A 13,437-nucleotide genomic window follows, 5' to 3' on the forward strand; every position below is an offset into this window, starting at 1 on the left:
TATGATATAGATAGGTATAAGTATAGACACAATTGATATAATAGATGTAGGTATAAAAATATAGACATAATAGAAAAATAGATATAGTTATAAAATAAAGCCATAAAAGATATAATAGATATGGGTATAAAATATAGATATAATAGATATAACAGATATAGGTATAAAATATACACATAATATATATGATAGATATAGGAAAAAAATTAGACATAATAGATCATATTATAAATACAATCATAATAGTAGAATAATATATATAGTTATAAATATAGACATAATAGACATAATAGAGGTATAAAATATATACATAATAGATATATAGATATAGGTATTAAAATATAGACATAATGGATATAAATGATACAGACATAATAGATATAATAGATAAAGGTATAAAATATAGACATAAGATATAATAGAGGTAAAAAATATCGACACAGTAGATATAAGCGATAGAGTTATAAAATAAAGACATAATAGATATAATAGATAGAGGTATAAATATAGACATAATAGACATAATAGATAGATGTATAAATTATAGACATAATAGATATAATAAATAGAGGTAAAATATAGACATAATAGATATAATTAGATATAGGTATAAATATAGACATAATAGTATAATAGATATAGGTCATATAAGATATAGACATAATAGATATAACATATATGGGTATAAAATATAGACATAATGTTATAAAATTTTGGGCCCCATAGAGGTACAAAGAACGACATAATAGACATAGCAGATAGCTGTATTTAATTATGACATAATAGATCATATTGCTAGAGGTATAACTATAGACTATAATACTCATAATAGATAAGGTATAAAATATAGACTAAAAGATATCATAGATATAGGTTTTACAACATAGACCATAATATGATATAGGGATAAAATATAGACATAATAGATATAGATAGAAGTAGAAGAAATATAGGGACATTAATCGAGAATAACACGTCTAGTTATATAATATAGACATAATACATATAATAACCATAGGTATAAAATATACACATAATCTATATGGGTATAATATAGAAATTAGAGATATAATAGCTATAGGTATAAAATAAAGACATAATAGTTTAATATATATAGTTATAAAATATAGACAGAATAGATATAATAGATAGGTATAAAATATAGACATAATAGATAGTACATATAGGTATGAATATAGAAATAATAGATAGAGGAGTAAAATACAGACATAATGTATATAATAGATAAAGGTATGAAATATAGATATAATAGATATAGGTATAAATATAGATAAATAGATATAATAGATATATGTATAAAATATAATATAATTGGCATAAAATATAGATATAAAAGATACAGCTTTAAAAATAAACACATATTGACAGAATAGATATAGGTATAAAATAAACATAATATATATATAGTAGATAATATATATATATAATATAGACATAGTAGATATAATAGATAAGGTATAAAATATAGAAATTATAGATACAGGTATAAAATATAGATATAATGGATATAATAGATATAGGTATGAAATACAGACTAATAGATATACAGATATAGGGAAAAAATATAGACCCAAAAGATATAGAGAGGTATAAAATATAGACATAATAGATAGAATTGATAAAGTTTATAAAAATGGACATAATAGATATAATAGATAGAGGTATAAAATATAGGATATAATAGATATAGTAGATATAGGTATAAAATATAGACATAATAGATATTGGTGTAAAATAGAGATAGAATAGATATAACAGATATACTTCTAAAATATAGACATAATCGTTATAATAGCTATAGGTATAAAATATAGACATAAGAGATATAGGTATAAAATATAGACATAATAGATATAATAGACATAGCTATAAAATATAGACATAATAGATATATAGATATAGGTATAAAACATAGACATAATCGATATAATAGATATAGACATAATAGATATAATAGATATTAGAAATGAAATATAGACATAATAGATATAACAGCTATAGTTAAAAATATAGATATAATAGATATAATAGATACAGGTATAAAATATAGATATAATAGATATAGATATAGGTATAAAATATAGATATAAAGATATAATAGATATACGTATAAAATATAGATATATTAGATATAGGTATACAATATGGATATATTTGATATAATAGATATAGGTATAAAAAATAGACATAATAGATATAGGTATAAAATATAGACATAATAGATATAATAGATATAAGTATAAGCTATAGACATAATAGATATAATAGATATAGGTATAAAAATAGACATAAAGATATAATAGATATAGGTATAAAATATAGACATAATAGAGATAGGTATAAAATGTAGATATAATAAATACAGGTATAAAATATACACATAATAGACATAATAGATATAGGTATAAAATATAGGCATAAAAGACACAATACATAGATGTATAAAATGTAGACATAATAGATATAATAAGTATAGGTATACAATATAGACATAATAGATATAATAGACATAGGTATAAAATATAGACATAATAGATACAATTGGCTTAAGTATAAAATATAGTTATAATAGATATAGATATAAAATATAGATATAATAGTTATAATAGATTCAGGTATAAAATATAGATATAATAGATATAATTATAAAATATAAAAATAATAAATATAATAGATATAGTTATGAAATATAGACATAATGGATATAATACATATAGGTATAAAATACAGACATAATAGATATAATAGATTAGGTATGAAATAAAGACATAATAGATATTGGTATGAAATATAGATAAAATAGATATAACAGATACAGTTAAAATATAGACATAATAGATATAATAGATATAGGTATAAAATATAGACATAATAGATATTATAGATACAGGTATAAAATATAGACATAATAGATATAATAGATATACGTATGAAATGTAGACATAGTAGATATAATAGATATAGGTATAAAATATAGAAATAATAAATACAGGTATAAAATATAGATATAATGGATATAATCGATATAGGAATGAAATACAGACATAATAGTTATACTAGATATAGGGATAAAATATAGACATAAAAGATATAATAGAGGTATAAAATATAGACATAATAGATAGAATTGATAAAGTTATAAAATATTGACATAATAGATATAATAGATAGAGGTATAAAATATAGATATAATAGGTATAGTAGATATAGGTATAAAATATAGACATAATAGATATCGGTGTAAAATAGAGTCAGAATAGATATAACAGATAAACTTCTAAAATATAGACATAATCGTTATAATAGATATAGGTATAAAATATAGACAAAAGAGATATAGGTATAAATTATAGACATAATAGATATAATAGACATAGCTATAAAATATAGACATAATAGATATAATAGATATAGGTATAAAACATAGACATAATCGATATAATAGATATAGACATAATAGATATAATAGATATTAGAATCAAATATAGACATAATAGATATAACAGCTATAGTTAAAATATAGATATAATAGATATAATAGATATAGGTATAAAATATAGATATAATAGATATAGATATAGGTATAAAATATAGATATAAAGATATAATAGATATACGTATAAAATATAGATATATTAGATATAGGTATACAATATGGATATATTTGATATAATAGATATAGGTATAAAAAATAGACATAATAGATATAGGTATAAAAAATAGACATAATAGATATAATAGATATAGGTATAAGCTATAGACATAATAGATATAATAGATATAGGTATAAAATATAGACATAAAAGATATAATAGATATAGGTATAAAATATAGACATAATGGAGATAGGTATAAAATGTAGATATAATAAATACAGGTATAAAATATACACATAATAGACATAATAGATATAGGTATAAAATATAGGCATAAAAGACACAATACATAGATGTATAAAATGTAGACATAATACATATAATAAGTATAGGTATAAAATATAGACATAATAGATATAATAGACATAGGTACAAAATTTAGACATAATAGATATAATAGGCATAACTATAAAATAGAGACATAATAGATATAGATATAAAATACAGATATAATAGTTATAATAAAGGTATAAAATATAGATATAATAGATATAATTATAAAATATAAATATAGTATGTATAATAGATATAGGTATGAAATATAGACATAACAGATATAATACATTTAGGTATAAAATATAGACAAAATAGATATAATAGACTACGTATGAAATATAGACATAACAGATATAGGTATAAAATATAGACAGAATAGATATAACAGATATAGTTATAAAATATAGACATAATAGTTATAATAGACATAGATATAAAATATAGACATATAGATATAAAAGATATAGGTATAAAACATAGAAATAATAGATATAATAGATATAGGTATAAAATATCGACATGATAGATACAATAGATATAGACATAATAGATATAATAAATATTGGTATGAAATATAGACATAATAGATATAACAGATATAGTTAAAATATAGACATAACAGATATAATAGATATAGGTATAAAATATAGACATAATATATATTATAGATACAGGTATAAAATATAGACATATTATATATAATAGAGGTATAAAATATAGAAATAATAGATACACGTATAAAATATAGTTATAATGGATATAACAGATATAGGTATAAAATACAGACATAACAGATATACTATTTATAGGTATAAAATATAGACGTCATAGGTATAATAGATATAGGTATAAAATATAGACATAATACATATAATAGATACTGGTATAAAATATAGATATAATAGATATACGTATAAAATATAAACATAAAAGGTAGATTAGATATAGGTATAAAAAATAGACATAATATATATAATACATATACGAATAAAATATATAGTAGATATAAAAGATATAGATATAAAATATAGACATAATAGATATGGGTATAAAATATACACATAATAGACATAATAGATATAGGTATAAAATATGGATATAATAGATATAATAGATAGATGTATTAAATGTAGACATAATAGATATAATAATAGGTATAAAATATAGACCTAATAGATATAATAGATATAGTTATAAAATATATACATAATAGATATAGGTATAAAATATAGACATAATAGATATAATATAGGTATAAAATATAGACGTAATAGATATTATTGATACAGGTATAAAATATAGACATAATATATATAGGTACAAAATATAGATATAAGAGATATAATAGATATAGCTATAAATGTAGACATAATGGATATCATAGATATAGGTTTAAAATATAGACATAATAGATATAATAGATATACGTATATAATATAGACAAAATTGATATAATAGATATAGGTATAAAATATAGACATAATAGATATAATAAATATACGTATAAAATATAGACATACTAGATATAATAGATATAGGTATGAAATATATACATAATACATATAGGTATAAAATATAGACCTAATAGATATAATAGATATAGGTATAAAATATACACAAAATAGATATAATAGATATAGGTATAAAATATAGACATAATAGACATAATAGATATAGGAATAAAATATAGACCTAATAGATATAATAGATAGAGGTATAAAATGTAGATATAATAGACATAATAGACAGAGGTATAAAATATAGACCTAATAGATATAATAGATATAGGTAAAAAATATAGACATAATAGATACAATAGAGATAGCTATAAAATATAGACATAATAGATATAATAGATATAGGTATAAAATATAGACATAATACATAATAGATATAGGTATAAAATATAGACATAATGGATATAATGTACATACGTATAAAATATAGGCATAATAGATGTAATAGTTATAGGTATAAAATATAGACATAATAGATATAATAGATATAGGTATAAAATATAGATATAACAGAAATAATACATATAGGTGTCAAATAGAGACATAATAGGTATAGGTATCAAATATAGACATAATAGATATAATAGATATAGGTATACAATACAGACATAATGGATATCATAGATATAGGTATAAAATATACACATAATAGATATAATAGATATCGGTATAAAATATAGAGATAATAGATATAGATATAAAATATACACATCAGAGGTATAATAGATAAAGGTATAAAATATAGACATAATAAATATAATCGATATAGGTATTAAATATAGACATAAGAGACATAGGTATAAACTGTAAACATAATAGATATAATAGATATAGGTAAAAAATATAGACATAAGAGATAAAATAGATATAGGTATAAAATATAGACATAATAAATATAATCGATACAGGTATAAAATATAGACATAATATATATAGTTATAAAGTATAGATATAATAGATAAAATAGATATCGGTATAAATTATAGACATAATACATACAAAAGATATATTTATAAAATATAGACATAATAGATATAGTAGATATAGGTATAAAATATAGACATAAAAGATAAGGGTATGAAATATAGATATAATATATATAAAAGTTATAGGTAAAACATATAGACATAATAGATATAATAGATGGAGGTATAAAATATATACATAATAGATAACATAGATATAGGTATAAAATATAGACATAATAGATATAATAGATATGGGTATAAAATATAGATATAATAGATATAACAGATATAGGTATAAGATATTCTCATAATATATATGATAGATATAGGTAAAATATAGACATAATAGATATATGTATAAAATATAATCATAATAGATATAATAAATATAGTTATAAAATATGGACATAATTCACATAATAGATAGATGTATAAAATATAGACATAATAGATATAATAGATTGAGGTGGAAAATACAGACATAATAGATATAAGAGATAGAGGTATAAAATATAGACATGATAGATAAAATAGATATAGGTGTAAAATATAGACATAATAGATATAACAGATACAGGTATAAAACATAGACATAATAGATATGGTAGATATAGGTGTAAAATATAGACATAATAGACACGTTAGATATAGGTATCAAATATAGACATAATCGATATAGGTATCAAATATAGACATAATAGATATAATAGATATAAGTATAAAATATAGATATAATAGATAAAATAGATAGAGGTATAAATATAGATATAATAGAAATAGGTATAAAATATAGATATAATGGATATAAAGATATAGGTATAAAATATGGACATCATAGATATAAGAGATAGAGATATAAAATATAGACCAAATAGATATAATAGATAGAGGTATAAAATATAGACATCATAGATATAATAGATAGAGGTATAAAATATAGACATAATAGATATAATTGATAGAGGTATAAATTATGAGACATAATAGATATAATAGATAGAGTTATAAAATGTACACATAATAGGTATAATAGATATGGGTATAAAATGTAGAGCTAATAGACATAATAGATATAGGTATAAAATATAGACATATAGATATAACATATATAAGTATAAAATATAGACACCATAGATATAATAGATATAGGTATAAAATGTAGACAAAAAAGATATAATAGATATAGGTATAAAATATAGACATAATAGATATAATAGATATAGGTATAAAATATAGATAGAATAGATATAATAGATAAAGGATTAAAATATAGACACAATAGATATAGTAGACATAGGTATAAAATATCGAAAGAATATATATAATAGATATAGGTATAAATTATGCATATTACAGATATAATAGATAGAGGTAAAAAATAAAAACAAAATAGATATAATAGAGGTATAAAATATAGACATAATAGATATAATAGAGGTAAAAAATATAGACATAATAGATACAATAGATAGAGTTATAAAATATAGACATAATAGATATAATACTTATAATAGATAGAGGTATAAAATATAGGCATAATAAATATAAGAGATATAATAGATAAAGGTATAAAATATAGACACAATAGATATAGTAGTTATTGAAATAAAATATAGACATTATCGATATAATAGAGATAAAAAATACAGACATCATAGATATAAGAGATAGAGGTATGAAGTATAGACGTTATAATTATAACAGAGGTATAAAATAAAGACATAATAGATATAAAAGAGGTATAAAATATAGACATAATAGATATAATAGAGGGAAAAAATATAAACATAATAGTTATAATAGACGGAGATATAAAATATAGACATAGTAGATATAATCCAAATAGGTATTAAATATAGACATAATAAATATAATATATATGGTAATTAAATAGAGACATAATATATATAATATACAGATATAAAATATAGACATAACAGATATAATGGATATACGTATAGAATATAGACATAATAGATATAATAGATATAGATATAATATATATACATAATAGACATAGGTATAAAATATAGACATAATAGATATAATAGGTATAGATATAAAATACCGACAAAATAGATATAGGTACACAATATAGACATAATAAATATAATAGATTTAGGTATAAAATATACACATAATAGACATAATAGACATAGGAATAAAATATAGACATGATAGACATAATAGATAAACGTATAAAATATGGACATAATAGATATAATAGATAAACGTATAAAATATACACATAATAGATATAGATAGATATAGGTATACAATATATACATAATAGATATAATAGATATAGGTATTAAATATACATATAATAAATATAGGTATAAATATAGACATAATAGATATAATAGATACGTATAAAATATAGAGGTGATAGATATAGGTATAAAATATAGATATAATAGATATAGCTATAAAATATAGACAAAATAGATGTAATAAGTATAGGTATAAAATAAAGACATCATAGATATAATAGACATAGGTATAAAATATAGACATATGAGATATAATAGATATAGGTATAAAATATAGACATAATAGATATAATAGATATAGGTATAAAAGACAGACATAATAGATAAAATAGATATCGGTATAAAAGTTAGACATAATAGATATAAGAGATACAGGTATAAAATATAGACATACTAGATGTAATAGATATACGTATAAAATATAGACATAATACGTATAATAAATGTAGGTATAACATACAGACATATTAGGTATAATAGATATAGGTATAAAATATATACATAATAGATACAATAAATACAGGTATAAAACATAGACATAATATATATAATAGACATAGGCATAAAATATAGATACGATAGATATAGGTATGAAATATAGATATAATAGATATGATAGATACATGTATAAAATATAGATATAATAGATATAATGGATATAGGTATAAAATGTAGAAATAATAGATATAGATAAAAATATAGATATAAGAGATATAATAGATATAGGTGTAAAATATAGATTTAATAGATATAGGTATAAAATATAGACAAAATAGTTATAATAGATGGAGAGATAAAATATAGACATAGTAAATATAATACATTTAGGTATTAAATATAGACAAAATAAATATAACAGATAAATTAATAAAATACAGACATAAGAGATATAATAGATATAGGTATAAAATACAGACAGAAGAGACATAATAGATATATGTATAAAATACAGATATAATAGATATAATAGATATAGATATAAAACAGACACAGTAGATATAGGTACACAATATAGACATAATAGATATAATAGATTTAGGTATAAAATATACACATAATAGATATAATAGATATAGGTATAAAATGTAGACATAAAAGACATAATAGATATAGGTATACAGTATAGACATAATAGATGTAATAGATATAGGTAAAAAATATAGACATAGTACATATAATAGATATAGGTATAAAATATAGACATAGAAGATATAATAGACATAGGTATAAAATGTAGACATAATAGATATAATAGATGTAGGTATAAAATATAGACATAATAGATATAATAGATACACGTATAAAACATCGACATAATAGATATGATAGATATAGGTATAAAATTTAGACATAATAGATATAATAGATATACATATAAAACATAGACATAGTAGGTATAATAGATATGAGAGAGGTATACAATTGAGACATTATAGATATAATAGACATAGGTATAAAATATAGATATAATTGATATAATAGATATAGGTATAAAATATAGACATAATAGGTATAGGTATAAAAAATAGACATAATAGATAAAATAGATAAAGGAAGAAAATATAGACATAATAGATATAATAGATAGAGGTAGAAAATATAGACATAATTGATATAGGTATAAAATATAGACATAATGCATATAATAGATATAGGTATAAAATAAAGACATAATAGATATAGGTATAAAATACAGACAAAATAGGTATAATAGATAAAGGTATAAAATATAGACATAATAGATATTATAGATATAGGGATAAAATATAGACATAATGGATATAATAGATATAGGTATAAAATATAGACATGACAGATATAATAGATTCAGGTATTAAATATAGACATAATAGATATAATAGATTCACGTATGAAATATAGACATAATATATATAATAGATATAGGTATACAAGGTAGTCATAATAGATATAATAGACATAGGTATAAAATATAGACATAACAGATATAATAAATATACGTATAAAATATAATCATGATAGTTGTAATAGATATAGGCATAAAATACACACATAATAGATATAATAGATATACGTATAAAATGTAGACATAATAGATATAATAGATATAGCTATAAAATATAGACATAATAGATATAGATATAGGAATAAACTATAGACATAATAGATATAGGTTTAAAATATAGACATAATAGATAAAATAGATTTAGGTATTAAATATAGACATTATAAATATAATAGATATAGGTATTAAATATAGACGTAATAGATATAGATATAGGTATAAACTATAGACATAATAGATATAGGTAGAAAATATAGACATAATAGATATAATAGATATAGGTATAAAATATGGACATAATAGATATAGGTATTAAATATAGACATAATAGATATAATAGAAACAGGTATACAATATAGACATAATAGATATAGGTATAAAATATAGACATAATAGATTTAATAGATATAGTTATAAAATATAGACATAATAGATATAATAGATATAGGTATAAAATATAGACATAATATATATAATCGATATAGGTACAGAATATAGACATAATAGATATCGGTATAAAATATAGACATAATTGATATAGGTATAAAATATAGACATAATAGATATAATAGAAATAGGTATAAAATATAGACATAATAGATATAATAGATATAGGTATAAAATATACACATAATAGATATAATAGATATATGTAGAAGATATAGACATAATAGATATAATAGATATAGGTATAAAATATAGACATAATAGATATAATAGATATAGGTATAATATATAGACATTAACGATATAATAGATATAGGTATAAAATATAGACATAATAGATAAAATAGATATAGGTATAAAATATAGACATAATAGATATAATAGATATAAGAATAAAATATAGACATAATTGAAATAGGTATAAAATATAAACATAATAGATATAATAGAGATGGGGATAAAATATAGACGTAATAGATATAATAGATATAGGTGTAAAATATAGACATAGTAGATATAATAGATATAGGTATAAAATATATACATAATAGATAGATATAGTTATAAAATATAGACATAATAGATATAATAGATATATGTATAAGATATAGACATAATCGATATAATAGATATAGGTATAAAATGTATACATAATAGATATAATAGATATAGGTATAAATTATAGACATAATAGATATAATAGATATAGATGTAAAATATAGACATAATAGATATAATAGGTATAGGTATGAAATATAGACATAATAGATATAATAGATATGTGTATAAGATATAGACATAAGCTTCTTCTCCGAGAAAACACCAAATGGCGGATGACGCCCGTGCAGCGGGGTGGTGCGGAGGCCCTGGTGGCCCTGGGATGGGGAACCGCGGTGTCTTCCGCGAAGGTTTCGGCAGTGGCATCCGCGGCGGGGTCTTGGCCGTGGACGGGATCGGGGCCGAGGCCGCGGAGCTCGCGGAGGCAAGGCCGAGGATAAGGAGTGGATGCCCGTCACCAAGCCTGGCCGCTTGGTCAAGGACATGAAGATTAAGTCCCTGGAGTAGATCTACCTCTTCTCTCTGCCCATTAAGGAATCTGAGATCATTGACTTTTTCTTGGGGGCCTCTCTCAATGATGAGGTTTTGAAGATTATGCCGGTGCAGAAGCAGACCCGTGCTGGTCAGCGCACCAGGTTCAAGGCGTTTGTTGCTATCGGGGACTACAATGGCCACGTCGGCCTGGGTGTTAAGTGCTCCAAGGAGGTGGCCACCGCCATCCGTGGGACCATCATCCTGGCCAAACTCTCCATTGTCCCGGTGCGCAGAGGCTACTGGGGGAACAAGATCGGCAAGCCCCACACCGTCCCTTGCAAGGTGACAGGCCGCTGTGGCTCTGTGCTGGTGCGCCTCACCCCTGCACCCAGGGGCACTGGCATCGTCTCAGCGCCTGTGCCCAAGAAGCTGCTCATGATGGCTGGTATTGATGACTGCTACACCTCAGCCCGGGGCTGCACTGCCACCCTGGGCAACTTCGCCAAGGCCACCTTTGATGCCATCTCTAAGACCTACAGCTACCTGACCCCTGACCTGTGGAAGGAGACTGTGTTTACCAAGTCTACCTATCAGGAATTCACTGACCACCTTGTCAAGACCCACACCAGAGTCTCCGTGCAGCGGACCCAGGCTCCAGCTGTGGCTACAACATAGGAGTTTTATACAAGAAAAATAAAGTGAATTAAGCCTGTTAAGAAAAAAAAAAAGATATAGACATAATAGATACAATGGATATAGGTAAAAAATATAGACAGATATAATAGATACAGATATAAAATATAGACATAATAGATATAGATATAAAATACACACATATTAGATATAATAATTATAGGCATAAAATATAGACATAATAGATATTATAGATATAGGTATAAAATATAGACATAATAGATATAGATATAAGATATAGACAAAATAGATTTAATAGATATAGGTGTAAAATATAGACATAATAGATATAATAAATATAGGTATAAAATATAGACATAATAGATATCGGTACAAAATATAGACATAATAGATTTAATAGATATAGTTATAAAATATAGACATAATAGATATAATAGATATAGGTATAAAATATAGACATAATAGATATCGGTATAAAATATAGACATAATAGATTTAATAGATATAGTTATAAAATATAGACATAATAGATATAATAGATGTAGGTAT

General features: G+C 21.8%; 1 pseudogene across 1 annotated transcript; it reads left to right on the forward strand.

Annotated features, from left to right (window-relative positions):
• The first annotated feature begins 12,165 nt into the window (after positions 1-12,165).
• LOC115896222 lies at positions 12,166-12,945 on the forward strand (annotated as a pseudogene). Its single transcript, XR_004056140.1, has one exon. The product of XR_004056140.1 is annotated as a 40S ribosomal protein S2 pseudogene (transcript).
• The last annotated feature ends 492 nt before the right edge of the window (positions 12,946-13,437 follow it).

Source organism: Rhinopithecus roxellana, unplaced genomic scaffold, assembly GCF_007565055.1.
Source record: "Rhinopithecus roxellana isolate Shanxi Qingling unplaced genomic scaffold, ASM756505v1 contig913, whole genome shotgun sequence".
In the NCBI taxonomy this organism is placed as follows: domain Eukaryota; kingdom Metazoa; phylum Chordata; class Mammalia; order Primates; family Cercopithecidae; genus Rhinopithecus; species Rhinopithecus roxellana.